Source organism: Salmo trutta, chromosome 16 (assembly GCF_901001165.1).
Source record: "Salmo trutta chromosome 16, fSalTru1.1, whole genome shotgun sequence".
In the NCBI taxonomy this organism is placed as follows: domain Eukaryota; kingdom Metazoa; phylum Chordata; class Actinopteri; order Salmoniformes; family Salmonidae; genus Salmo; species Salmo trutta.
In genome coordinates, this window is record NC_042972.1 from 41,841,436 (window position 1) to 41,866,947 (window position 25,512).

A 25,512-nucleotide genomic window follows, 5' to 3' on the forward strand; every position below is an offset into this window, starting at 1 on the left:
GGACTGTGCTACCAACCCAGATACCATAAGATCTCAAAACAACTCTAGGAACATGCACACCCAAACTGAAGACATACATGTACAATATTGAGTTCCCTCCGTAGTTTTCGGAGTTCACGGGGGGGGGGGGGGGGGGGGGGTGAAATGTAATGTACTAAGATCTAAAATAGCAGACATTTACCTAGGTTGACATTTCTGAAGTACTGGTGGGCTGTGATTCTGCTGCTAACTGTCGCTATTTCCAACCCTCATCTATCCATGTGTGGGTTGCTTTTAAATAGCACCACATAAATCAATGGAAATAAAAAAGATTGTTCACTGACGTGGTAATATTGACCAGGAAAACCAGATAGCAATGCTGCCACGTTCTACATAGGCCTCCAATATGAATCTGATGCGTCAGGCTCAACCCCTTCTCCATTATACATTAGTTAAACAGTGTAAATATACAATCATTAGAAAAGTAGAACATTGCATATTTGCTACTGAACGTCAGCTGAGGTCTGTTTTGGATAATAAGAAAAAAAAGAAAAATAATCAGCAGCACAATTTTCCTTCTGAAGACTTCAATCCACTTTAGATTCCCCCGAAAGCCCCTTTGACTCTTAAACTTGGCGTTAACATTTACATTTTAGGAATTTAGCTGACACTCCTATCCAGAGCGACTTACAGGAGCAATTAGGGTTAAGTGCCTTGCTTAAGGGCACTGACAGATCTTTTACCTAGTCGGCTTGGGGATTCGAACCAGCAACCTTTCAGTTACTGGCCCAACGCTCTTAATGTTTATGATACAGCCTGCGTGCCACTGCTCTGCCAGCCGGAAGACAGCGCTGCCTGGTGTCCAGTTGAATCACCCTCAGCCTGCCCACCCAGCCTTAAGGAGGATGAGGAGGTCAGAGAAAACAGACTGCCAAAGAGAGAGAAAGAGATCGAGAGAGAGACAGACAAACAGAGAGAGAGCGAATGAGAGAGAGAAGAGAAAGAGAAGGAGAGGGAGACAGCATGAGAGAGGTCATTTATCTGACTTGGTCAAAATCAAATCAACTCCTGCTGCTACCTAAACTCCATTGATTACTCACGAAACGCAGACCCTTTCATGTGGACATAGGGGAGGTTAACCATTTCATATCAATACAGCTGCAGTTTCTTTAGATAGTGTAAATGGATGGATTGTCACAGAAAATGGATAGATAAATACAGAAATAAAAAACAAGCCGTATAAGATGTCTTCCACATTAGAAAAGGACATGAGTGAGCACATTTGTTGATGACATAGCATGAATCTGAGGGTTGCACAAAAAAGCTGAACACATGAACCCTGCCATCTGGGACGCATTTAGTATACATGTGCAAATGATTACATATTTCCCAAAAAGAACATTTGAGAAGTCTTTAACCTTTTGACACAAATTTGAATTTGTTATTTTCTGACTTAAGCATAAGTAAGCAAAGTATAGAGTCTGCCAAACAAAGAGATAGATTCAGAGACAGAAGAGAGAGAGAGAGAGAGACAGAAGAGAGAGAGAGACAGAAGAGAGAGAGAGAGAGAGAGAGACAGAAGAGAGAGAGAGAGAGAGAGAGACAGAAGAGAGAGAGAGAGAGAGAGAGAGAGACAGAAGAGAGAGAGAGAGAGACAGAAGAGAGAGAGAGAGAGACAGAAGAGGAGAGAGAGGAGGAGAGAGAGAGACAGGAGAGAGAGAGACAGAGAGAGACAGAGACAGAGACAGAGAGAGAGAGAGCGAGAGAGAGAGAGAGAGACAGCGAGAGAGAGAGAGAGAGACAGCGAGAGAGAGAGAGACAGCGAGAGAGAGAGAGGGACAGCGAGAGAGAGAGAGAGAGAGGGACAGAGCGAGAGAGAGAGAGAGAGAGAGAGGGACAGCGAGAGAGAGAGAGACAGGCGAGAGAGAGAGAGACAGCGAGAGAGAGAGAGGGACAGCGAGAGAGAGAGAGAGAGAGGGACAGCGAGAGAGAGAGAGAGAGAGAGAGGGACAGCGAGAGAGAGAGAGAGAGGGACAGCGAGAGAGAGAGAGAGAGGGACAGCGAGAGAGAGAGAGAGAGGGACAGCGAGAGAGAGAGAGAGAGAGGGACAGCGAGAGAGAGAGAGAGAGAGAGGGACAGCGACAGAGACAGAGAGAGGGACAGCGACAGAGACAGAGGGACAGCGACAGAGACAGAGGGACAGCGAGAGAGAGACAGAGGGACAGCGACAGAGACAGAGGGACAGCGAGAGAGAGACAGAGGGACAGCGAGAGAGAGACAGAGGGACAGCGAGAGAGAGACAGAGGGACAGCGAGAGAGAGACAGAGGGACAGCGAGAGAGAGACAGAGGGACAGCGAGAGAGAGACAGAGGGACAGCGAGAGGGACAGCGACAGCGCGACAGACACAGACAGAGGGACAGCGACAGCGCGACAGACACAGACAGAGGGACAGCGACAGACACAGACACAGAGACAGAGACAGAGACAGAGACAGAGACAGAGACAGAGACACAGACAGACAGAGACACAGACAGACAGACAGACAGACAGACAGACAGACAGACAGACAGACAGACAGACAGACAGACAGACAGACAGACAGACAGACAGACAGACAGACAGACAGACAGACAGACAGACAGACAGACAGACAGACAGACAGACAGACAGACAGACAGACAGACAGACAGACAGACAGACAGACAGACAGACAGACAGACAGACAGACAGACAGACAGACAGACAGACAGACAGACAGACAGAGAGAGAGAGAAACAGAGAGAGAGAGAAACAGAGAGAGAGAGAAACAGAGAGAGAAACAGAGAGAGAAACAGAGAGAGAAACAGAGAGAGAAATTGGATTTATACCAAAACATAGCACGACTGATCATATTTACACCCTACACACCCTGATAGGTAAACATGTCCACCAAAATAATACCAAAATATACACTTGCTTTATCGACTTCCAAAAATCATTTTATTCTATTTGGCATACAGGACTGTTCTACAAAGTTATTGAAAGTGGTGTAGGGGGTAAAACATATGACATAATTAAATCAATGTATACTGGTAATACCTGCAGCATTAAAATTGGCAAGAAAATAACAGAATTCTTTAACCAGGCGTGGGGCCTTCGCCAGGGTTGCAATCTGAGCCCTGCACTCTTCAATATTTACATCAACGAATTGCCCACTATTCTAGAAAAATCCTCAGTCCCTGGTGTTAGTCTCCACAATTCAGAGGTTAAATTCCTACTCTTCGCAGATGACCTATGCCACCCACAGCACATGGCCTACAGCAGAGCCAGGACCTGCTAGAGCAGTACTGCCAAACCCCCAAAAGACTAAAATAATCATTTTCCAGAGAAGATCCAGATCTCAGGGAATTAGACCAAAGTTCTCAATTGGTACAAAATATATAGCTTACTGCACACACTACAATTACTTAGGTTTAAAAATTGACACCTTAACCTTTGCACGCCAGTATTTCTACTTTGCACACTCATCTACTGTCAAATCTACCATTTCAGTGTTTTAATTGCTATATTGTATTTACTTCACCATGGCCTATTTATTGCCTTTACCTCCCTTATCTCACCTCATTTGCTCACATTGTATATAGACTTATTTTTCTACTGTATTATTGACTGTATGTTTGTTTTACTCCATGTGTAACTCTGTGTTGTTATATGTGTCGAACTGCTTTGCTTTATCTTGGCCAGGTCGCAGTTGTAAATGAGAACTTGTTCTCAACTAGCCTACCTGGTTAAATAAAGGTGAAATAAATAAATACAAAAATAAAATGAGGCAGTGAATGAACAGAGAGAAAGCATGCAGGGCATTTTACGCCATTAAAAAACAAATTCAAATTGAAATACCTCTTAAAATTTGGCTAAAACAAATTGAATGTATCATTGAACCAATTGCACTTTATGGCAGTGAGGTGTGGGGTCCACTTGCAAAACAAGATTTCACCAAATGGGACAAACACCCCATTGAAACCCTGCATGCAGAGTTCTGTAAGATTCTCCTACATGTCCTGAGGAAAACTACAAACAATGAATGCAGGGAAGAATTAGGTCAATATCCACCATTAATAAAAACTCAAAAAAGAGCAATTAAGTTTTGGAAACTGCTACTCTCTGTTCACCATATATGCATAGTCACTTTAACCATATCTACATGTACATACTACCTCAATCAGCCTGACTAACCGGTGTCTGTATGTAGCCTCGCTACTATTATAGCCTCGCTACTGTATATAACCTGTCATTTTACTGTTTTATTTCTTTACTTACCTATTCTTCACCTAATACCATTTTACACTATTGGTTAGAGCCTGTAAGTAAGCATTTCACTGTAAGGTCTACACCTGTTGTATTCGGAGCACGTGACGAATAAACTTTGATTTATCTACTTCACTTGCTTTGACAATGTTAACATATGTTTCCCATGCCAAAAAACCCCTTAAATTGAACAGACAGAGAGACAGAGAGACAGAGAGAGGACAGAGTAACCAACCAAGCAGGGACTTCCATAACGAGCTCCTTCAAACTCCCAGCATTCTCAGCTGCAAATTACCGTTTTAGAGCAGAGGGTTGAAATGTGTCACCCCTTGGCTGGCAAGCTGGGTAAACTTTAGAGATCCTGTGTCGGCCCACAGACACAGCTCTTAAAATTGGGGAAGCCCTCCACTCATACTGTACAGCAGGGCTATTCAATTCCGGTCCTGGAGGGCCCAAACACTTCTGTTTTTCATCCTCTCCTTCTAAATCAGGGGCCAATTCAGACCTGGGACACCAGGTGAGTGCAACTAACTACCAGGTAGAAACAAAAAAACGTGTTGGCCCTCCAGGACCAGAATTTAATATCCCTGCTGTATATACTGTACACACAAAAAGACCAAGTCAATGTAGTCTTTATGGACCACAGGGGCAATTTCTATGAACAGAAACGCACTTATGCTCAAAAGTCACGAGAAGAAGTCAAGATAAAGTTCAATGTGTCACATACAGGCAGTTAAAGAAGTCAAGGCCATTGATTAACTTCAAGCTTGAAGACAGATAGCATTCTCTGTAAACCTCATTCTAAACCCCAGTCTTTGTTTAGTGTCTTTGCTCCTCTGGTACCATGTCTAGTGTGTGTATAGCCAGTCCTTAACCAGCCATTGGTTGGCCTGCGAGGTGGGCCCACCACATCTGGTGTCCCTGTGGTGAGTGGGTCCAGACCACAGTCCACGGTTCAGAGGTCAGGGACACACACTCAGAGGAACAGCCGCTGATGGGTGTTGGGGTGTACTTCGAAAAGAGAAAGTCCTATCCCACAGCGATAGGGGTGGGCCTGGATGCAAACAGATGCAGCTTCACTTCACTGCACACATCATATTGTGTATCGACTAAAGGTACAGATAGAAATGAAGTTGTCCTCCAAAGAATAGGGCCAGTGGTAGGTAAAAAAAAAGAAGAGAAAAATCAACTCACTAAAAGGAGAGAAGGTAGAAGTGTGGACATTGAACGGCGGCTAGAGGGCTGGACTTTCCTGTCACCCACATCAAGGTCAGGTATTTCTGCTGTGTCCTTGAGAAAAGCTCTCCACCTCTGCCTCCTCAGAATGGACCCAGCTGAATACATATGGCCACATACAGCTCTACATCAACCATCATCTACCACAGCAGCCTAGCAAATGGCTGTGGATAAAAGTCTCAGATTGGGAAATGATGATAAATAGCCCATAATGATTTGAATAAAACATAGTGCTAGAATCCGAATGTGACGGGATCGATGCGGTGTGGTATGTAGGGAGAGTAATTAGGTGGTGATTCATTCCGTGTCCCTTTCATTGTCTGCTCCCTGCATCACACTGAGGCAGCTAATTACCAGGAGATGACATTAACACCCAGCAGACGTGATTCACCAGTGTCACCCTGTCCTGCCTGTCCTCCCATATGAAGGCTCTCGCTCTCTGTGACAGGGACAGACTCACACACATGGACAGCTACTTCTGTACCAGCGTCACACCACACAAACGTGATGAGGAAAGACTGGGGATATGACAATGAACTTCAGAGGACAAAAACTCGGAGACAGAAAACGGATGTTGTCTACGTTTTATGTTTTTACTTTGAAGAGGAAAGTTTTGGCTGTGATAAAATAAAAATGTGGAATCGTTTAATGTGGAATGTGACAGATTTGGGTTATGCGAGATGCCTGGTGTGGAGGTGTTTATACAGTGTGTGTGTGTGTGTGTGTGTGTGTGTATGTATGTGTGTGGTGTATGAATAGAGCAGATGAATTGATGACATGACAAAGGTTTGAACACAATTTGAAGCGAGGTGAGGGAAGGCATCAAGTCAATGTGATTCCAGCTCAGTGTCTTTCATTAGGAATGGAATAGTCCTGTCCTTAGACCAGCATGCGGACACAGCTCGGACACACAGCACCGACACACAGCACCGACACACAGCACCGACACACAGCACCGACACACAGCACCGACACACAGCACCGACACTGGGGACAAGCATAATCGTTTGCAAATGGAAGACATTTATTCTGGGAGGGAAAAACAGCTGAGAGACCAAATTAGAAAACAGATGAGGCAAATTTACAACATAATGAGTTGTTGGCAAACATGTTCGCTTCGTACCATTGCAGTCCCTCTTGGTAGCATTGCAGTCCCTCTTGGTAGCATTGCAGTCCCTCTTGGTAGCATTGCAGTCCCTCTTGGTAGCATTGCAGTCCCTCTTGGCAGCATTGCAGTCCCTCTTGGCAGCATTGCAGTCCCTCTTGGTAGCATTGCAGTCCCCCTTGGTAGCATTGCAGTCCCTCTTGGTAGCATTGCAGTCCCTCTTGGCAGCATTGCAGTCCCTCTTGGCAGCATTGCAGTCCCTCTTGGTAGCATTGCAGTCCCTCTTGGCAGCATTGCAGTTTCTCATGGCACTATTGGAGTCTCTCTTGGCACTATTGCAGTCTCTCATGGCACCATTGCAGTCTCTCATGGCACCATTGCAGTCTCTCATGGCACCATTGCAGTCTCTCATGGCACCATTGCAGTCTCTCATGGCACTATTGCAGTCTCTCATGGCACTATTGCAGTCTCTCATGGCACTATTGCAGTCTCTCATGGCACTATTGCAGTCTCTCATGGCACTATTGCAGTCTCTCATGGCACTATTGCAGTCTCTCATGGCACTATTGCAGTCTCTCATGGCACTATTGCAGTCTCTCATGGCACTATTGCAGTCTCTCATGGCACTATTGCAGTCTCTTAGGGAGTTCAGCCATTTTATACTGTTAGTTGCACTTGTGTTTGATGTCTTTGCTGTGGCACGGCAGAATATTCCCTCAACCACTTAGGTGGTGATTCACACACAGAAGAGAGGGTACTAGACATATTTTTCTGTGTGAGTAGGGAGCAAGCTGGATCAGAGTATTTAAACAGGCAATTCATTAATACCATGAATGTGTTTCCCATTTTCTGTGCGTGTTTGTGGGCAGAACAGTTTGCAGCCTCATGCAGAGCTGTGTTGGTTTCAGGCTTGCACCGATGACATCAACGCTCAGGCAGGAAGGAACTTTAACGACCAACACTGAAAACCACACCCAACCCCCACTCTCCATAGGCCCTCTCCCATCTCCTTGGCACAAAGTCCAACACACACCAAATGTTTTTTTTTGCAGGAAGTCTCTCCCGCTGGGTTTTTTGCGACCACCACAATGGCAGAGGGGTGTTTCAGAGAGCAACAAGTTTGAGGTCATTGTCCGGCTTCAAAGGCGGGGCTCTCTTTATGTGCTGTTTTATGACAGACACAGACAGACACCACGGGGTCTGGGCTCTAGGTTCGGGGGGAGGGGGTCGTCGTGGCTACAGTCGTCATGGGGTCAGAGATGGGGGAAAGGAAAAGGAAACTTTCACCACTCACATTAACATTGACCCTGAGCAAACAGTAGCCTCTACCTTGGACCCGTGGTAAAGGCAGTTGCTATTTCACAACTTCATGACACCTCACATTTCTTAGTGGGGGTGCTGGCTGAGCGTTTGAAAGAAAACAAACCATGACAAAATGCAATTTGCAATACAACATTAGGAACATTTATAATCATGATATTGGCAGCTCTTTTTTATGTTCTGGAGGCTGTGGGAATTTCCAGGGGTGGTCTGGAGCTCTGTGCTGTGTTTTTCCCAAGTGAAACATACTTCAAGAGACCAGACAATGGGGCTCACTCTGAAATGTGGGTCAGAGCAGAGCTGGGCTACATGCTTGCCAAACACAAAATTGCCAAACACACCCAGTCACAAACACACCCACATGCAGTACACCCCAAGTAGATACACACACAAACAAGCACAAACCCGCAGACACACAAATTCACACACACTTTGTTCTGAAAGTCATCAGATTTCTCCCCAAACAGATTCAGTGCTTCCAATTAGGCTGCTTGCAGGTCTGGGCCCCTCTGGAGCCCCAGTGGAGCGTGGAACATTAATAATGGGGCCGGACATGGGCCTTATCACCAGCTCACCAGCTCTGCAACCTTAATTAGCTCATAAATGCTTAGCAAGTCCTGTGAAATAATACCGCAGGGACAGGCAAAGCTACACACACACACACACACACACACACACACGCACACACACCTCCCAAAAACAAAAGTTTCAGCACTAGTAATAGGCTTTTAGTACTCCAGTTGGGAAGTTCAGATCAAAGATACTTTGAGTTATGAGACTGATTGAGAATTCTAAACAGAAAGAATAGGAACATAGACAGGATATTATACTGCAATATAACAAACGCATCAAGTGTGGGAATATGAGCTGCTCGACGTGGCAAATGAGGGTGGAATTGCTTTAGTGAGAAGGCGAGGGATTGGGGTTGTAACTTGTGTGCGCATGCATCTGCACGTTTGTCCATGTGTACTCGGCCCCGTTTTTTGAGTGTGTGTGTGTGTGTGAACTCGGCCCCTGGACAGGCAGTCTTCCCGAGTGTGTAGAGGAGTGTGGTGAGCTCAGACACATTCTAATTATCCTCAGCCTCACACCAGTTCTTAACACGCTCACATACACACTGACCTTTACACTGCACCCACGGGCCTCTCTTCTCCCTCGTTCTGTTTCACTCACTCTGCATCTCTCTTCTCTACGTTTATTCTTTTCATTTAACTAGGCAAGTCAGTTAAGAATACATTTTTATTTACAATGACGGCCTACTAACTGCCTTGTTCAGGGGCGGTTCAGGTACTGGCCCTACGCTCTAACCACTAGGCTACCTGCCACCCCAAAACACATATATAGTCTCTTTCTTTACCTTTGTCAGACCCCCCCTCTCCCTTTCTGTTTTGTCTCTCTCTGACCCTATTTCTCCCTCTCAACTGAAACATAGCCTACATCAACCACACATTCTGTATGCATCTTCCCTGATGAAAACCCAGACAGCATTTAATGGAGATCTGCCACTCTGTGTAGCGTAGCAGCATGTTGGGCTACAGACAGAAAGGTTCATGTGTGTAATAGTGGGAAGATGGGAACCTTCCCCTGCATTCCACCCTTCTGTCCTAAACACACCAGCCCAGGATTTGGGAAAACAATTAGTAGGAGACACGGATCACAGACTGCTGGAAATGACCCCATGAAACCATTTTCCCTGAAGAGGAAGAGAGGGGAAATGGAGAGCAAGAGATAGAGAATTATACGGAGGGAGGGAGCGGGCTATGGCTGCTGAGTTCACCAGGCTGGAGCTTGTTTGTGTTGCTCTGAGTCAAAAGCACATACTGTATACCCCCATCACCACCAGCACTACAACAACTCCTATCACCACCATCACTACTACAACCCCCATCACGATAAGGCGGGTCATAGCCTGGTTCTGCTTGGCCTCAGCTGGGCTACATGGGGAGGGACTAGGCTACTATGGCCATGAACATTCCCTACAGTCACTGAAACAAAATATTAGGGCTGGGAATTGCCAGGGACCTCACGATACAATATTATCACCATACTTAGGTGCTGATACAATATGTATAGAGATTGTCATGATTCTCACGATTCTATTTGTATTGTGATTTGATGTTCCAAACATATGACTCACTATATGTCTGCTCCAGAGCGACAAGAAAGACGAGTTTTGATCAGTCAGGGAAATAAAAGTGCCCGAAAACATATTGGCTCACTATCTAAAAAAGAAGATGGAGAACAAGCTATAGGAAGCTACAGGATGAAAAATACTGGAGTTTTGGCGCAGGTAAAGCCGACTAGTGCTAGCTAAAGCTACCTACAGTCGCAAATGATTTGTATATATGTATATATATCCAGGTATTGATTTGTAAAATATATATATATATATATTTTACAAATCAATACCTGGAGTCAACTATCAAAATAATATCATCCACAAATAATATTGCGATATGTACAGTGCCTTCAGAAAGTATTTCATTTACATAAACATTCACACCCCTGAGTCAATACTTTGTAGAAGCAGCTTTGGCAGCGATTACATCTGTGAGCCTTCTGGGTAAGTCTCTAAGAGGGTTCCACTCCTGGATTGTGCAATACTTGCCCATTATTCTTTTCAAAATTCTTCAAGCTCTGTCACATTGGTTGTTGATCATTGATAGACAACCATTTTCATGACTTGCCATAGCTTTTCATGTAGATTTAAGTCAAAAATGTAACGTGGCCACTCAGGAACATTCACTGTCTTGTTGGTAAGCAACTTCAGTGTAGATTTGGGCTTGTGTTTTAGGTTATTGTCCTGCTGAAAGGTGAATTCATCTCCAAGTGTCTGGTGGAAACCAGACTGAACCAGGTTTTTCTCTGGGATGTTGCCGGTGCTTTGCTCTATTCCGTTAAATTTTTATTCTGAAAAACTCCCCAGTCCTTAACGATTAATGTCATGCGCATAACATGATGCGTCCACTACTATGCTTGAAAATATGGAGAGTGGTACTCGGTAATGTGTTGTATTGGATTTGCCCCAAACATAACACTTTGTATTCAGGAAAAAAAGTTAATTGCTTTGCCAATTTTTTTTGCAGTATTACTTTAGTGCCTTGTTGCAAACAGGATGCATGTTTTTGGAATATTTTTATTCTGTACAGGCTTCTTTCTTTTTACTCTGTCAATTTGGTTAGTATTGTGGAGTAACTACAATGTTGTTGATCAATCCTTAGTTTTCTCCTAATCACAGCCATTAAACTCTGCGACTGAGTAGTTTCCTTCCTCTCCGGCAACTGAGTTAGGAAGGACACCTGTATCTTTGTAGTGGCTGGGTGTATTCATACACCTTCCAAAGAGTAATTCATAACTTCACCATGCTGAAAGGGATATTCAATGACTGCTTTTTTTATTTTTACCATCTACCAATAGTTGCACTTCATTGCGAGGCAATGGAAAACCTCCCTGGTCTTTGTGGATGTGTTTGAAATTCACTGCTCGACTGAGGAACCTTACAGATAATTGTATTTTGTGGGGTACAGAGATGAGGCAGTCATTCAAAAATCATGTTAACCACTATTATTGCACCCAGAGTGAGTCCATGCAACTTATTATGTAACTTGTTAAGCACATCTTTACTCCGGAAGTTATTTAGGCTGCCATAACAAAGGGGTTGAATACTTATTGACTAAAGACATTTCAGCTTTTTATTGTTCATTAATTTGTAAACATTTCTAAAAAAAATAATTCCACTTTGACATTATGGGGTATTGTGTGTAAGCCAGTGACAAAAAAAAATCTACATTTAATCAATTTTAAATTCAGGCTGCAACACAATGTGGAAATAGGGGTGTGAATACTTTCTGAAGGCACCGTAATTATCAATTTCCTCCCCATCACTACTAAATATGCCACCAAATAGTACATCTATAGATGTATTGTCTAACTGAGAAATGGTACTGTATCTCGCACAGTCACACAGACTAATAACTTGATATTACTAAACACGTCATGTTATCCACACTGTACTATCAGGACTAAATAACTAAAATACCTAGAGGTAGAGGGTTTCTGTGTATATCTATACTATATCAGATCTGCTGCTGTGGGCTTCAGATGGATGAAGGTCATGGAAAACCACATACTGGGGGCTGCTTAATGCTCTCTGGTGCATGCTGGGAAATGAGGTCATTCCTCAGCAGGAACAAACTCATATCCAGGGGCCCTACAGGGAACAGAAGGCCTATGGGAATGCTTTACGCATGTAATGTATGTGTGTTTACAAATATATGCCAAGGTTGGTCAGCATTCCAGGCGGGGACCACTTTATACCCTGAACCCCTGTCATACATGCCTTTGAGGGGTGGGTTGGCATGGTGGTTTGGGGTTTGAGGAGGTGGCGGGGTGAGAGAGACCCTGAATCGAGCGCCAGCTGGCCATATAGGGGTGGGCACGGCCTGGACTGCTGGCTGCCTGAAACATATGGTCTTTACATCAAATGGCACACTGGGAAAACTCTGATGGCATGCATACGCCAACATTGCAACCGCCACACCACCGGATGTAGGACACACAAAGTATACGTTACTGTATACACACAAGCACACACACATTATCCTTGTCCTACTTTCCAGCAAAAGTTTCTTCTCTCCCCTTTTCCACTGGGATGAATTCGCCTCGGCCCACACAGTCATACCGCAAACCTACACTCTCCTCCCTCTCTACACAACCCCTATAATGTACAAACAGTTCCTCTGACTCAAACATGCTCAGGCTTTCTATGGAATAGAATGCCATTAGGTCAAAGGCAAGGCTACAACAACAGGAAGGAAAAAGACAGACGCTTTCTGTCAATCAAGTGACACATGCAGGCAGAGAGACAGAACTCAGGCAGCCACACAAACACATATCTCCTGTAGCTACCGGTCTTCCTAAGAGGCAGAGGGCCATGTCTCCCATCGCATCATCGCCGCGTTGGCATCGTGACCCAGGTCCAGATAGACCACTTAATAATCACACATTCCCCCCACCACACACTCCCTGGCCCTGGTCCAAACCATACTGATTGACACTGGGTATGGAATTCACAGGAGGGCTGTATTTCTGGAGCTCGTTGTCACAGCCACACCTCAGGTGCAGGATAAAGTTTTGCTTTGGCTGCTCCGTGTGAGGTTTTCATGCTTTTCTCTCTCATAAAACACAGCCAACTCTGTCTCTTGATCTATCATCGCCTTCTTAGTTAGCGTGCGGTCTTTCGCAAAATTCTCAATTTTTCCCCGTCTCTCTCGATCCCTCTCTCACCCGTACACACTGTGGTCATTTCACAGTCATCTTACTAAAATGCCCTACTATCGGGTTTTTTGCACACTGAAGATCCACTGTTTATAAATCTTGACGACTAAGAGAATAACATCTCAGTGAGAAAGTGACAACAAGCCACAGAAGACCATCCGTTGTTTACTCCAGAGAAGGATTAACATGTGTTCTATTCCATCACTCCCTGTGAGGAAAACCACACTGCCTTCCACATTACAGCCCTGTCACACTGAACAATGGCCTAAACAAAGTAAGCCACCCTGCCAGGCCCGGGTAGGACTCACATAGTATGTGTGGAGAGAATCAGAGCACACTTGATGTAGATGAGAGGTCTGTGTGTGTGTGTGTTTCTCCATGGCGTGATAGAGCGAGGCCTGCTCTGTGCCAAGGCTGCGGTTTTCTCCAGACAGAGAGAGACAAGCACAGATACTTCATTAAGGCCTCATTTATCACCCACGGGACAGCTTGGCAGCGCTCCCTCCATCTTTGTCCCTCTCTCGCCCTCTCTCTCTTCTCCCCCACATACCTACAGTAACTTCTTTCTCCCCTTTAATGTAGTTACTTCCCTCCACATCTCTCTCTCTCCATCCCCATTCCTCTTTCTGTTTCTCTATGCATCTCCCGACCCCCACACTGTTCCTCCTCTCTGTTAACCCAATAATCCTAAACCTGTCAGGCTGCGTGAACTCCAGCCTTCCTCCTGCTCTTCCTCCTCCTGCTCTCTGTGCCAGTGGGTGCCCTCTGCACTGTGCTCACCTCATCTGTCCTCTGTGAGCATCGCGTGCAAAATGGGAAAGCTGAGGAGTCACTGGTGCGTGTTCAGTGTGTGTGTGTGTGTGTGTGTGTGTGGGTTGGAAGCCTGATAGTGGTATAATTGGCACCTGGTGATGTCCACAGCCTCATGGGACCTATGCGTGACACGTGGCAGAGGGGTGGGTGGCAAAGTGAGCGTCAACAGCATCATGCTTTCCTGGATCTCCTGTCTTCTGTGAGTGTCTATATACCTTATGGCAGGGGTAGGCAACTATATAGATCCAGCCACGGCCGATTGTTGGCAGAGCGAATGGCCGGGTGGACGGAAAATAATTAGTACACTGCAAATTGACCAGAACTAAGCCCAAAAATACAGTACATTGTATTCGAAAATAACTATAATTTCATACCTTGATTACATTGAGATACGATCACATATTTTTATTTGTGGGAATACTTGGAAACAGACTTCCTAAATACATTTTTTGGGGGCTGAAATCCTGGTGATTCCACAGACTTTATTAAAACCAAAAACTAACCCCCTCCCCACAAAATCTATATATTTTTCTACTAAAAACTTTTGGGGGCCTAAATTTTTATTTCTTTTTTACTCGCTGTTGCCGACCCCTGCCTTATGGCACACTGAAGCCATCTGCAATGCAGTCAGTGCACAGAGACCTGGGTAGCTGCAGAGCCCCAAGTCCCGCCTCCATATAGACCAACCATCTCATAAAAACCCTGCCACCCACCCACACCTTTACCCCACCCTGTCCTCCCAAGAACCCTGCCTGTAAACTTTAGGACCACAGGGGTGGCGACCACCACTACCTACATCACATATGGATGGCATTGTCCAATTAAGGCTCAGTTTGCCCACGGCCGCAGTAGATGAACATCATTAGTCCCTCTGGTCCTGTATTTAACTTAGGGAAGCTTGACATTATAAACAGGAGATAAAAGGAGAACTTATAACAACCGTAACAAGCCCTCCACACGTCACCATAGAGACAGAGGAAACTTCCCAGGAGCCCTAGCGGCAGAGTTAAATGCCCAGGGTTTGCTACTCCACAGCGCTGTCATATAATGTGCTGTGGCTGATAGCACTTTGACCTTCTGGTAAAGAAGCAAGCCCCATTTAACATGGCATCTGAATTCATGGCATGCTGTTGTCCTCTGTCCTCTTGACAGAGACAGCTCTGACCCACTGCCCTTTGGCATGTGGTGTGTGCTGTAGTAACATTTAAGACAGCCATGTCTGATGAGTGTTAATGTTTGGCTTTCCTGTCTATGGGAGACAATGAACCGAACTCCTTCACATTATCTGAAGACAGAAAATAGAACTCTTTTATGCATTTGCAGAATGAAACAGAGCGGCTATCTGACACCGATCACAGTGACAGTTACTTTGTCAACACGGCCGGCATCTCCACAGCTCTAGCTAGCTCACAACCACCACGTCCCAGGCCAGGTATACGCCAGGCCGTTGGGACTGACTGATTGGGAAGTGACATCTGACAGGACAGCATTAACACATGACCCGGGACTCATTTGCCCACAGTTCACCGCTAAATCAGGTCTGTCAGAGTCTGACAAATGAGCACCCGTCATCCAGCCATTCCAGGCTATAGGCCCATCTGTGTTGAATCAAGAGACAAACAGGAAATGCAGATGCTGGAAATATTCGAGAAGCAGAATCCCAACCGCCAAACTTTCAATTGCCTGAACTTTCCAGTGTTAACTGGTAAGTTTTAGAAGTGGTGGGCTTGGCCCCTAGTATTTTATTCCCTAAGCAAACAGGAATGAAAAACAAGGAAATGATGATTGGGAGTTAAACCCAATTAACAGAGCTCTATTGCTCAGCTGTGTGTCTCATCTTTTCATTAACTCTAGAAGAGAGATCTGAGGCTGCTCGTTCTCGCCAATGAAACTCCAATACAGCCTTTCATGTTGTCTAATGAACCCACGGTTAGGAGGCAAGCCTTAGTCAAATTAGAGCTTTACAAACCACTTTCACTACAATGTAAAGAGATGGCTAACGGAGAAAGCTAAAGATCTGCATCATCTGAGGCTTCTTTAATGACTGATTATCTACAATATAGATCAGAGAGAGAGAGAGAGGAGGGAGAGGGAATGTGTTTGTTCGTATGTGTGCCTGCCTGCATATGTGTGAGTATTGCAGTCTATCAAGGAGACAAATAACTCACAATAGAATGATGTGACCATCCTCTGTAGAAAAGGCAGCACTGGCAGAATTAATTTCTGTGTCTCTGCTCTGTCAGCACAAATATACAAGTTTATAGACAACAAGGTAGAAATAGAGGGGATGATGGTCTTGAGTTCTGAGCCAACCAACCAATTTACATTCCTCTAGGGGGAAAAATCTGGTATGACTATTTTATATGATAAGAAAGCCCTCAGCAGAGAAAGCCCTATTGTATTGTCATTGGAGCTACTTGGATTTGACATGATTTCCATCAGATTTTATGATAATGTGTTTAATTCTATGAAACATAATCTGGTTTAGCGAGTAAACAATATGAAAATGAGAGGATGGTGAGTTGTGGGCAGAGTGGAGGGAACAGAGGAATGTGTTCTGGTTAGATCCATGACAGAGAGATGACATGGGACTGGGACTGTGTTGAGTGTTGAAGAGCAGACAGGGGTGGTTTGGCTGGCAGATAGAGGGTCTCTTTCTCCCTCTTTTCATTCTGTACCTCCACTCCTTTCCCCTCAGTATGCCCTCATCATTTCATCTGTTATTTTACACAGACAGGGGTGGTTTGGCTGGCAGATAGAGGGTCTCTCTCTCCCTCTTTTCATTCTGTACCTCCACTCCTTTCCCCTCAGTATGCCCTCATCATTTCATCTGTTATTTTACACATTTTTTCCATCCCTCTCTCTGTCACTCTCATTCACGTCCTCTTCCTCTCCCACCCCATACTCCCCCACACTCTCTTTATATTTATCTCTCCCTCACTCTCCTCTCTAACCCTCTCCCACCCCCTCTCTCTCTCGAGTGGGGGAAGGAAGCCCTTGTGTTTGACAGTCAGGAGCTGAGAGCAATCACCTCCCTGGCCTATCAGATGGCAGGCTGGTTAGTGAGCCAGCTCTCTTAGTTCTCTGGCAGACTCATGAGTGGTGGGAGTGTTGAGACAAATATTGGAGACAAAGATACTGTTGACTTACCACACAAAGAAAATCTAATCAAATCTGTTGGACGTGTAATATAAGCCTACTTAATGTCATTCAGACGCCATTGTTGAAAAAAACAACAAAAACATTTCTAGTGGCTTGAATAAACTTGTTCATGCTGATGTTGGCGACCACGCATCAGTATCCCTACCCAGTTATCACGCTTCCTTACCCTGTTTTTTTATTTTGCCTTTATTTAACCAGGTAGGCCAGTTGAGAACAAGTTCTCATTTACAACTGCGACCTGGCCAAGATAAAGCAAAGCAGTTTCACACAAACAACAACACAGAGTTGCACATGTAATAAACAAACCTACAGTCAATAATACAATAGAAAAAGTCTATATATAGTGTGTGCAAAATGGCGTGAGGAGGTAAGGCAATAAATAGGCTATAGTAGCGAAGTAATTACAATTTAGAAAATGAACACTGGAGTGATAGATGTGCAGATGATGATGTGCAAGTAGAAATACTGGTGTGCAAAAGAGCAAAAAAGTAAGTAAAAACAATATAGAGATGAGGTAGGTAGTTGATGGGCTATTTACAGATGGGCTGTGTACAGCTGCAGCGGTCAGTAAGCTGGTCTGACAGCTGATGCTAAAAGTTAGTGAGGGAGATAAGTCTCCAACTTCAGTGATTTTTGCAATTTGTTCCAGTCATTGGCAGCAGAGAACTGGAAGGAAAGGCGGCCAAAGGCCGTGTTGGATTTGGGGATTTCTAGATTTAATTTTGGATTGGAGATGTTTAATATGAGTCTGGAAGGAGAGTTTACAGTCTAGCCAGACACCTAGGCATTTGTAGTTGTCCACATATTCTAAGTCAGAACCGTCCAGTATAGTGATGCTAGTCTGGCGGGCAGGCGGGTGCGGGCAGCGATCGGTTGAAGATCATGCATTTAGTTTTACTAGCATTTAAGAGCAGTTGGAGGCCACAGAAGGAGTGTTGTATGGCATTGAAGCTCGTTTGGAGGTTTGTTGACACAGTGCCCAAAGAAGGACCAGATGTATACAGAATGGTGTCGTCTGCGTAGAGGTGGATCAAGGAATCACCCGCAGCAAGAGCGACATCGTTGATATATACAGAGAAAAGAGTTGGCCCGTGAATTTAACCCTGTGGTACCCCCATAGAGACTGCCAGAGGTCCGGACAACAGGCCCTCCGATTTGACACACTGAACTCTATCTGAGAAGTAATTGGTGTACCAGGCGAGGCAGTCATTTGAGAGACCAAGGCTGTTGAGTCTGCCGATAAGAATACGGTGAATGACAGAGTCAAAAGCCTTGGCCAGGTCGATGAAGATGGCTGCACAGTACTGTCTTTTATTAATGGCGGTTATGACATCGTTTAGTACCTTGAGCGTGGCTGAGGTGTACCCGTAACCAGCTCGGAACCCAGATTGCACAGTGGAGAAGGTACGGTGGGATTCGAAATGGTCAGTGATCTGTTTGTTAACTTGGCTATCAAAGACTTTAGAAAGGCAGGGCAGGATGGATATAGGTTTGTAACAGTTTGGGTCTAGAGTGTCACCCCACCGCGGCAGCTTTCCAATCTTTAGGAATCTCGGACGATACGAAAGAGGTTGAACAGACTGGTAATAGGGGTTGCAACAATGGTGGCGGATAGTTTTAGAAAGAGAGGGTCCAGATTGTCTAGCCCAGCTGATTTGTACGGGTCCAGGTTTTGCAGCTCTTTCAGAACATCTGCTATCTGGATTTGGGTGAAGGATAAGCTGGGAAGGCTTGGGCAAGTAGCTACGGAGGATGCGGAGCTGTTGGCTGGGGTAGCCAGGAGGAAAGCATGGCCAGCCGTAGAGAAATGCTCATTGAAATTCTCGATTATCGTGGATTTATCGGTGGTGACAGTGTTTCCTAGCCTCTGGGAGGAGGTGCTCTTATTCTCCATGGACTTTACACTGTCCCAAAACCACGCTTCCCTATCCCTACCCAGTTATCACGCTTGCCTACCCAGTTACCACACTTCCCTATCCCTACCCAGTTACCACGCTTCCCTATACCTACCCAGTTACCACGCTTCCTTACCAAGCTTCCCTATCCCTACCCAGTTACCACGCTTCCCTATCCCTACCCAGTTACCACGCTTCCCTATCCCTACCCAGTTACCACGCTTCCCTATCCCTACCCAGTTACCACGCTTCCCTAACCCTACCCAGTTACCACGCTTCCCTAACCCTACCCAGTTACCACGCTTCCCTAACCCTACCCAGTTACCACGCTTCCCTAACCCTACCCAGTTACCACGCTTCCCTATCCCTACCCAGTTACCACGCTTCCCTAACCCTACCCAGTTACCACGCTTCCCTAACCCTACCCAGTTACCACGCTTCCCTAACCCTACCCAGTTACCACGCTTCCCTAACCCTACCCAGTTACCACGCTTCCCTAACCCTACCCAGTTACCACGCTTCCCTATCCCTACCCAGTTACCACGTTTCCCTAACCCTACCCAGTTACCACGCTTCCCTATCCCTACCCAGTTACCACGCTTCCCTATCCCTACCCAGTTACCACGCTTCCCTATCCCTACCCAGTTACCACGCTTCCCTATCCCTACCCAGTTACCACGCTTCCCTAACCCTACCCAGTTACCACACTTCCCTATCCCTACCCAGTTACCACACTTCCCTATCCCTAACCAGTTACAAGTTGTAGGCTTACGCTGTGATTTCACCCGAGGCAGTCTGCATAGAGCTCACTGAGGGGTTTGGTTGCATATCAACGTCACTCATGTCTTTCTTGTTCAAACTCGTCAGTGGACAGTTGACTGGCATGATGCGGTTATGTTGTTATACTAGGACAGGAAGAGCTACAACAGTAGAACAAGCTGAAGATGGATGATTGGCAACATTAAACCAGTGTTAGAGATTATATATGATTAGCAATGAAATCTCCCCATTGGTGTGGCTCGTTGCGAGCTGTGTCCAGGAAGGACATTGATCGGTTAACAGAGTTAGAGGAGGAAATGGGGTTGGCAGCAGCATGGGGGCGAACCACACGCCCACTCACTCTCTAAATCAATGGGCACACTCACTGCCTGGGGATCCACTCAACACACCCCATCCATCCAGCCCATTGTCTTTCACTCTCCCTCTCTCCTTTAATTTTCTCCTCCTCTGTGCTCAGCAGATCCCTCGCTCTTATCCTCTCCTCCTGAGAGTATTGTATTGAGAGGAGGCGATTTCTTCTGGGTCTGTGTGGATGGATGCAGGGGACAGTCAGCACTAGCCTTCAGTATGTGGCTCATAGTAAAGGTTTAAATGGCTTGTTGGAACCCAAAATGTGATTTATTTTCCAAGATCCCTATTGATATACATGTCATTTTCCCGCCAAAGATGATCTGTTTTATTGTGCCTGGTTTAACCACTGGCTCTAAATGTCAACACAGAGGCCATTTTGGGGATGGAGTTGCTTTGGTGCAGGTATAGAGAAACTATGGCACAGAAAGAGAGCGGAGTGTTCAGGAAGCCACAACCTGCTATGTGTCAAACCCTATTCTTTTCCCTACTAGGCCAGGGCCAGCCACTCAGACCCGGGTGCCATAAACAGAGCGCGCAGCACGTCTATTGTGGAATGTACCTTGAGATTTATAGACACACTCACACGGTCAATAAAGACAGCAGACCCAGCAGTGTACCGCTCAGATATAAACTGTACTTTAACTTGTCATATCTGACAATAATTTTGACGCATAACATACACCAACAGCTTTAGGTGTAAATGCCTAGACTCCCCTGATATGCACAGCCAACTACACACACACACACACACACACACACACACACACACACACACACACACACACACACACACACACACACCGTGCCCACATTGCTGAGAGACAATAGGCTGTTCCCTGTCCCTGCCGTAGCCCAATATAAGTGGAGTTAAAAATAAAGTGGAAGGCATGTCGCACAGCTGTGAGATGCAGGGAGATGTGTGCTGTCAGTCCACTTGATTCACAACAGCTGAGATGACAGGAGACTGCCTCTATACTGCCTCTTCCCTTCTCTCAGTCTCTTTCCTTTTATTATTTCTCTCTCCCTCTTTTGCTCTTCCCAATGTTTCCCTCATTTTTTTTCTTTATCTCCCTCCCTCTTTTTATCCCCCATCGCTCTCTCTCTAAAGATGAAGCCACCCACTCCCAACATCCTACTTGGCAGGCTCCACAGAGCAGTGCAAAAGAAAAGGGAGGACATGGTTCCAAAGATGTTTAAATCACTAAATATCATAAGCTACCATACTGTAGTGTAGCACACAAGATAGCAGAATCCTACAAATTGTCATGACAAGGCTTATAGACACAGAAATCAAGATGAATGTAAATATTCTAAATCAACTTAAAAAACACAAAGTTGTGTCAAAACTAGCCTAAAGAAACAAGACAGTCAATCACTGAAGCTGAAAGTATTTAATCAAAGAGAGAAAAAGGCGCTGAAATACCTAATTCATGACAGAAGCTACCAAACTAACATGACTGTATCCAGGCGGAGATCCCATGGCTGTCAGTCAGTCTGTGTGTGAAATGGCATGTTTGCTATGAATATGTAAAAGTTACTCACCACTTCCCCTCCGGCTGGCTGAGCAAGGACTGGGGATCACACGGTCAAACAACAGAGCCTCTTAGAGGATAATCATTGCAGCACCATAACCAGAAGAAAACACTTTCAACGTCTCTGTAATTGAAAAAGTCTGTTCCTTTCTCAGATGACCAGGAGAGGAGGGAGAGAGACTGACATGGAGATGATAGCATTGAGTGTGTTGCTGAGCTGAAGACTTCTCTAAACTGCAGCTGGTGGCACAACCATGTGGATGTGTGAAGTGAGAGTGAGAGTGAGAGTGAGAGTGAGAGAGAGAGAGAGAGAGAGTGTGAGAGAGAGAGAGAGAAAGAGAGTGTGAGAGAGAGAGAGAGAGAGAGAGAGAAAGAGAGAGAGAGAGAGAGAGCACGAGAGCTGCCCACCAGAGGAATGTGATAAGGGCTGATCACCAATTTAAGAGCTGAGCAGGCAGCCTCCGTAGCCAGAACTCCCCTAAACACCCCTAACCACACCCCTTATCTCCCCTAAAGGTGTGAGTCACCAGCTCTAAGCCAATCACAGCTTAGCAACTAGACCCTGATTAGATTCATTAGGGTGTCCAGTTAGCTTGGAGGTTAGATAGAGCACCAAAGTGAAGAGCAAGGGAAAAGAGGAATCATGAACATGATGTGAAATCTAAATGGACAACAATAGAAGGTTAACTTCAAGTTGGACTGTGGTATGTTAGTCTTCTACAGTCTATCCTCCGCCTACTGAAACACTGGAGAAGCAAGCAGTGTAGAGAAACAGGGTACCACGACTGCCGGCATCCTTTCACTGTAGTCTCTCTCGACTTCCAAACATCCCCCTGAACTGTACTGGATGGAAACATCTGCTATAGTACTTTCTGTAGAGCCAGATTCAATGTGATGTGCAGCTAGTAGCTGTCCACTGATTTACCTGCAGAGAGTTACAGACATAAATCAATACAGATGGAGTGTGGCCTCAACTCACCATAGGCTTCTCTGAGCCAAACCTAAACCTCTTCTCTCTCCAAACCGCCCCCTCTTCAGTCACCCCCCCCCTCCCCCTCCCCATGCCAATCACATACCCATAAATAGAGGAACAGGTTAGAGCAGAGCCATCTATCACCAGAGGGCCAGAGTGAGGTTTCTGGACCCGTCAGTAGTGTGCTGCGGGTAGAATATGATCTGTTGTACAGCAGCGCTCTACACTGTACAACTACTGTTCCACAGGCAGCAGGATACTCTGATTCATTCCCATAAATCCATATGGATTCCTGTGGTGGAAGACAACAAGGAATCACGCCAGGAGAGCAACACATCATTATACCTGACAATGAGTGCCAGTGTTCTCTTTCTGACCATCACACACACGCACACATGCACACACGGAGAGCACAATGCCATGTTGAACAGCCATAAACATTCTCCAGTGGCACGCGTATCCCTCCTAACATTAGCCCAGTAGCAGGCAACGAGCCACACTCACCCTGAAGAATGTCTCAGATGTTGCTACTTTTTGCTACTATGGAGGGCCTCCTAAAGTGGATAATAATTTATGTATGATACAGAGGAATAGCTAATGCCCAAAACATGTTGAGATCACTAGTAAAGAATACATTTAGAAAAACACTGAAAGATGTGTTGATGTTTTAACCGACGTAATACTGAAAAGTCTAAAGATGTGATGATGATACTGTACGTGGTCATGTAGAGGAAAGTATGCCCTCTGATAGGCGAAGTGTATACTGTACGTGGTCATGTAGAGGAAAGTATGCCCTCTGATAGGCGAAGTGGAAGTTTGACCATATTGCTTATACCAATCAAATCCTGTCAGATCTCCACGAGTGCATAAGGCGTAGGGTTTAGAGGTCCTTTGGGATTTGGTCAATGTGACTCTCCCCTACTCCACCCCATCCCTCCACCCCCCAGCCTACGGAGAGGTTAACTAGTCTGCCCCCCAGGACTAAATGAAGTGATCAATCAATCCCACAGTCCCACAGAGAGGGGAACCTGGGCCAACAGCACACACAGAGAGTGACAGAGGTGGCAAGCTAACTACCTGAATGAAAGGAGAGTGTGTGTTTATCACAACCAGTTCTGAGCTGCTCCTCTCTCCTATCATGAACCATCTCCCTTATAAGGAGACTTGAAAAAAGACATGACTATTTATTATAACATTCAAAAATAAACAGCATGGTATAGTGTAATGAAAGTTAATCAAATTTCCCAGGCAACTAATCAAGAGTCTGAAATAAACAGACATAATGCTGCATTGGCAACTTGGCAAAGGTCATCAATGATGACAGGAAATGTAGAACTGGTACAGGATGGTTAGTTGCCTAAATATCTAAATAAATGTTCTCTTCTCAGCAAGAGAGACTGTCAAGTAATCTCTCCATTCCACAAAGTATTGTGTCACGGAGAAAATTGTCTTATACACATAATAGAGTCATCACGATCAAAAACACTGCATCTGTCTCTCGCTGGAAATCTGCTTTCTTCTCTGACTCTGAAGCCATTAGAGGGACAGTTGACAGGCAGAGTGAGGAAGAAAAGAATCCTGATTTAGTGAGAAGAAAAAAAATCTGACATGGTACTTCTCAATAGTATCAAAAGAACCACTATGCTTCAGCCAATGAGCATGAGTCTAGACAGAGCCTGTAGAAGAGTATTAGGAGGACTCCTGTCTGAGACTGGTATCCTGATGCAGAGCCCAACCACAACAAGGGTGGAGCTGAGGATGGGAGCTCTGGTCCAGGCTATCCACACTGGGCATAACACTGGGCTTATTATGGAAAGGGTAAGGGGGATACCTAGTCAGTTGTACAACTGAATGCCTTCAACTGAAATGTGTCTTCTGCATTTAACCCAATCCCTCTGAATCAGAGAGGTGCGGGGGGCTGCCTTAATCGACATCCACATCTTCGGCGACCGGGGAACAGTGGGTTAACTGCCTTGCTCAGGGGCAGAATGACAGATTTTTACCTTGTCAGCTCGGGCTCTGACGGTCAGCTCACTGGTACATTGCCATGCCTAGGTTTCCACTTTCAGACCCCAGATGGGAGGATAGGCTTGCTTAGACCACAGGCTGACCCTCAGCCAATATGAGGAGAGGGGGGGTGAAGAAAGAAGAGGAGAAAGAGTTGGGAAAGAGAGAGAGACCACTCCCCTAATCTCTGCACTGGCCTGGCAGCAAGCCTTTTGGCAGGCCCTCTGGTATCCATTGTGTCTGGGTAATACTGGGAGAGGAAGGAGGGGGGGATCCAAAATGACAGATGAGGAGAGAGCAAGGTTAAACCAACACTGAAACTTTGGAACGAGTTTCATGCAATCCACACAAGGTGATAGAGAGTGACAGAAAGAAAAAGCGCAACAGATAGAGAGAAACAGAGAGAGAGAAACAGAGAGAGAGAGAGAGAGAGAGAGAGAGAGAGAGAGAGAGAGAGAGAGAGAGAGAGAGAGAGAGAGAGAGAGAGAGAGAGAGAGAGAGAGAGAGAAAATAGAGAGAAAATAGAGAGAAAATAGAGAGAAAATAGAGAGAAACAAAGTCAGTCTTCTCATGCTTTGTTGATTTCAAAAAATGGCATGACGGCCTGCTATACAAATTGATGGAAAGTGGTGTTGGGGGAAAAATATACGACATTATAAAATCCATAAACACAAACAACAAATGTGCAGTTAAAATAGGCAAAAAAACACCCACATTTCTTTCCACAGTGCCGGGGGGTGAGACAGGGATGCAGCTTAAGCCACACCCTCTTAGACATACAAATCAACTAATTG

At 45.4% G+C, this 25,512-nt stretch overlaps 1 protein-coding gene across 2 annotated transcripts in view; it reads right to left on the minus strand.

Moving 5' to 3' along the window:
- LOC115150767 (prickle-like protein 2) overlaps window positions 1-25,512 on the minus strand; it is a 111,499-nt gene that overhangs the window by 34,944 nt on the left and 51,043 nt on the right. The window contains exon 1 of one of the 2 annotated variants that reach the window (XM_029694429.1): window positions 21,749-22,018. The exons of the other annotated variant lie outside the window; for it this stretch is intronic. The gene's annotated coding sequence lies outside the window, so the exon portion shown is untranslated. Of the gene's footprint in view, window positions 1-21,748; window positions 22,019-25,512 lie in introns of those variants that run through there. 2 annotated transcript variants of the gene reach the window in all.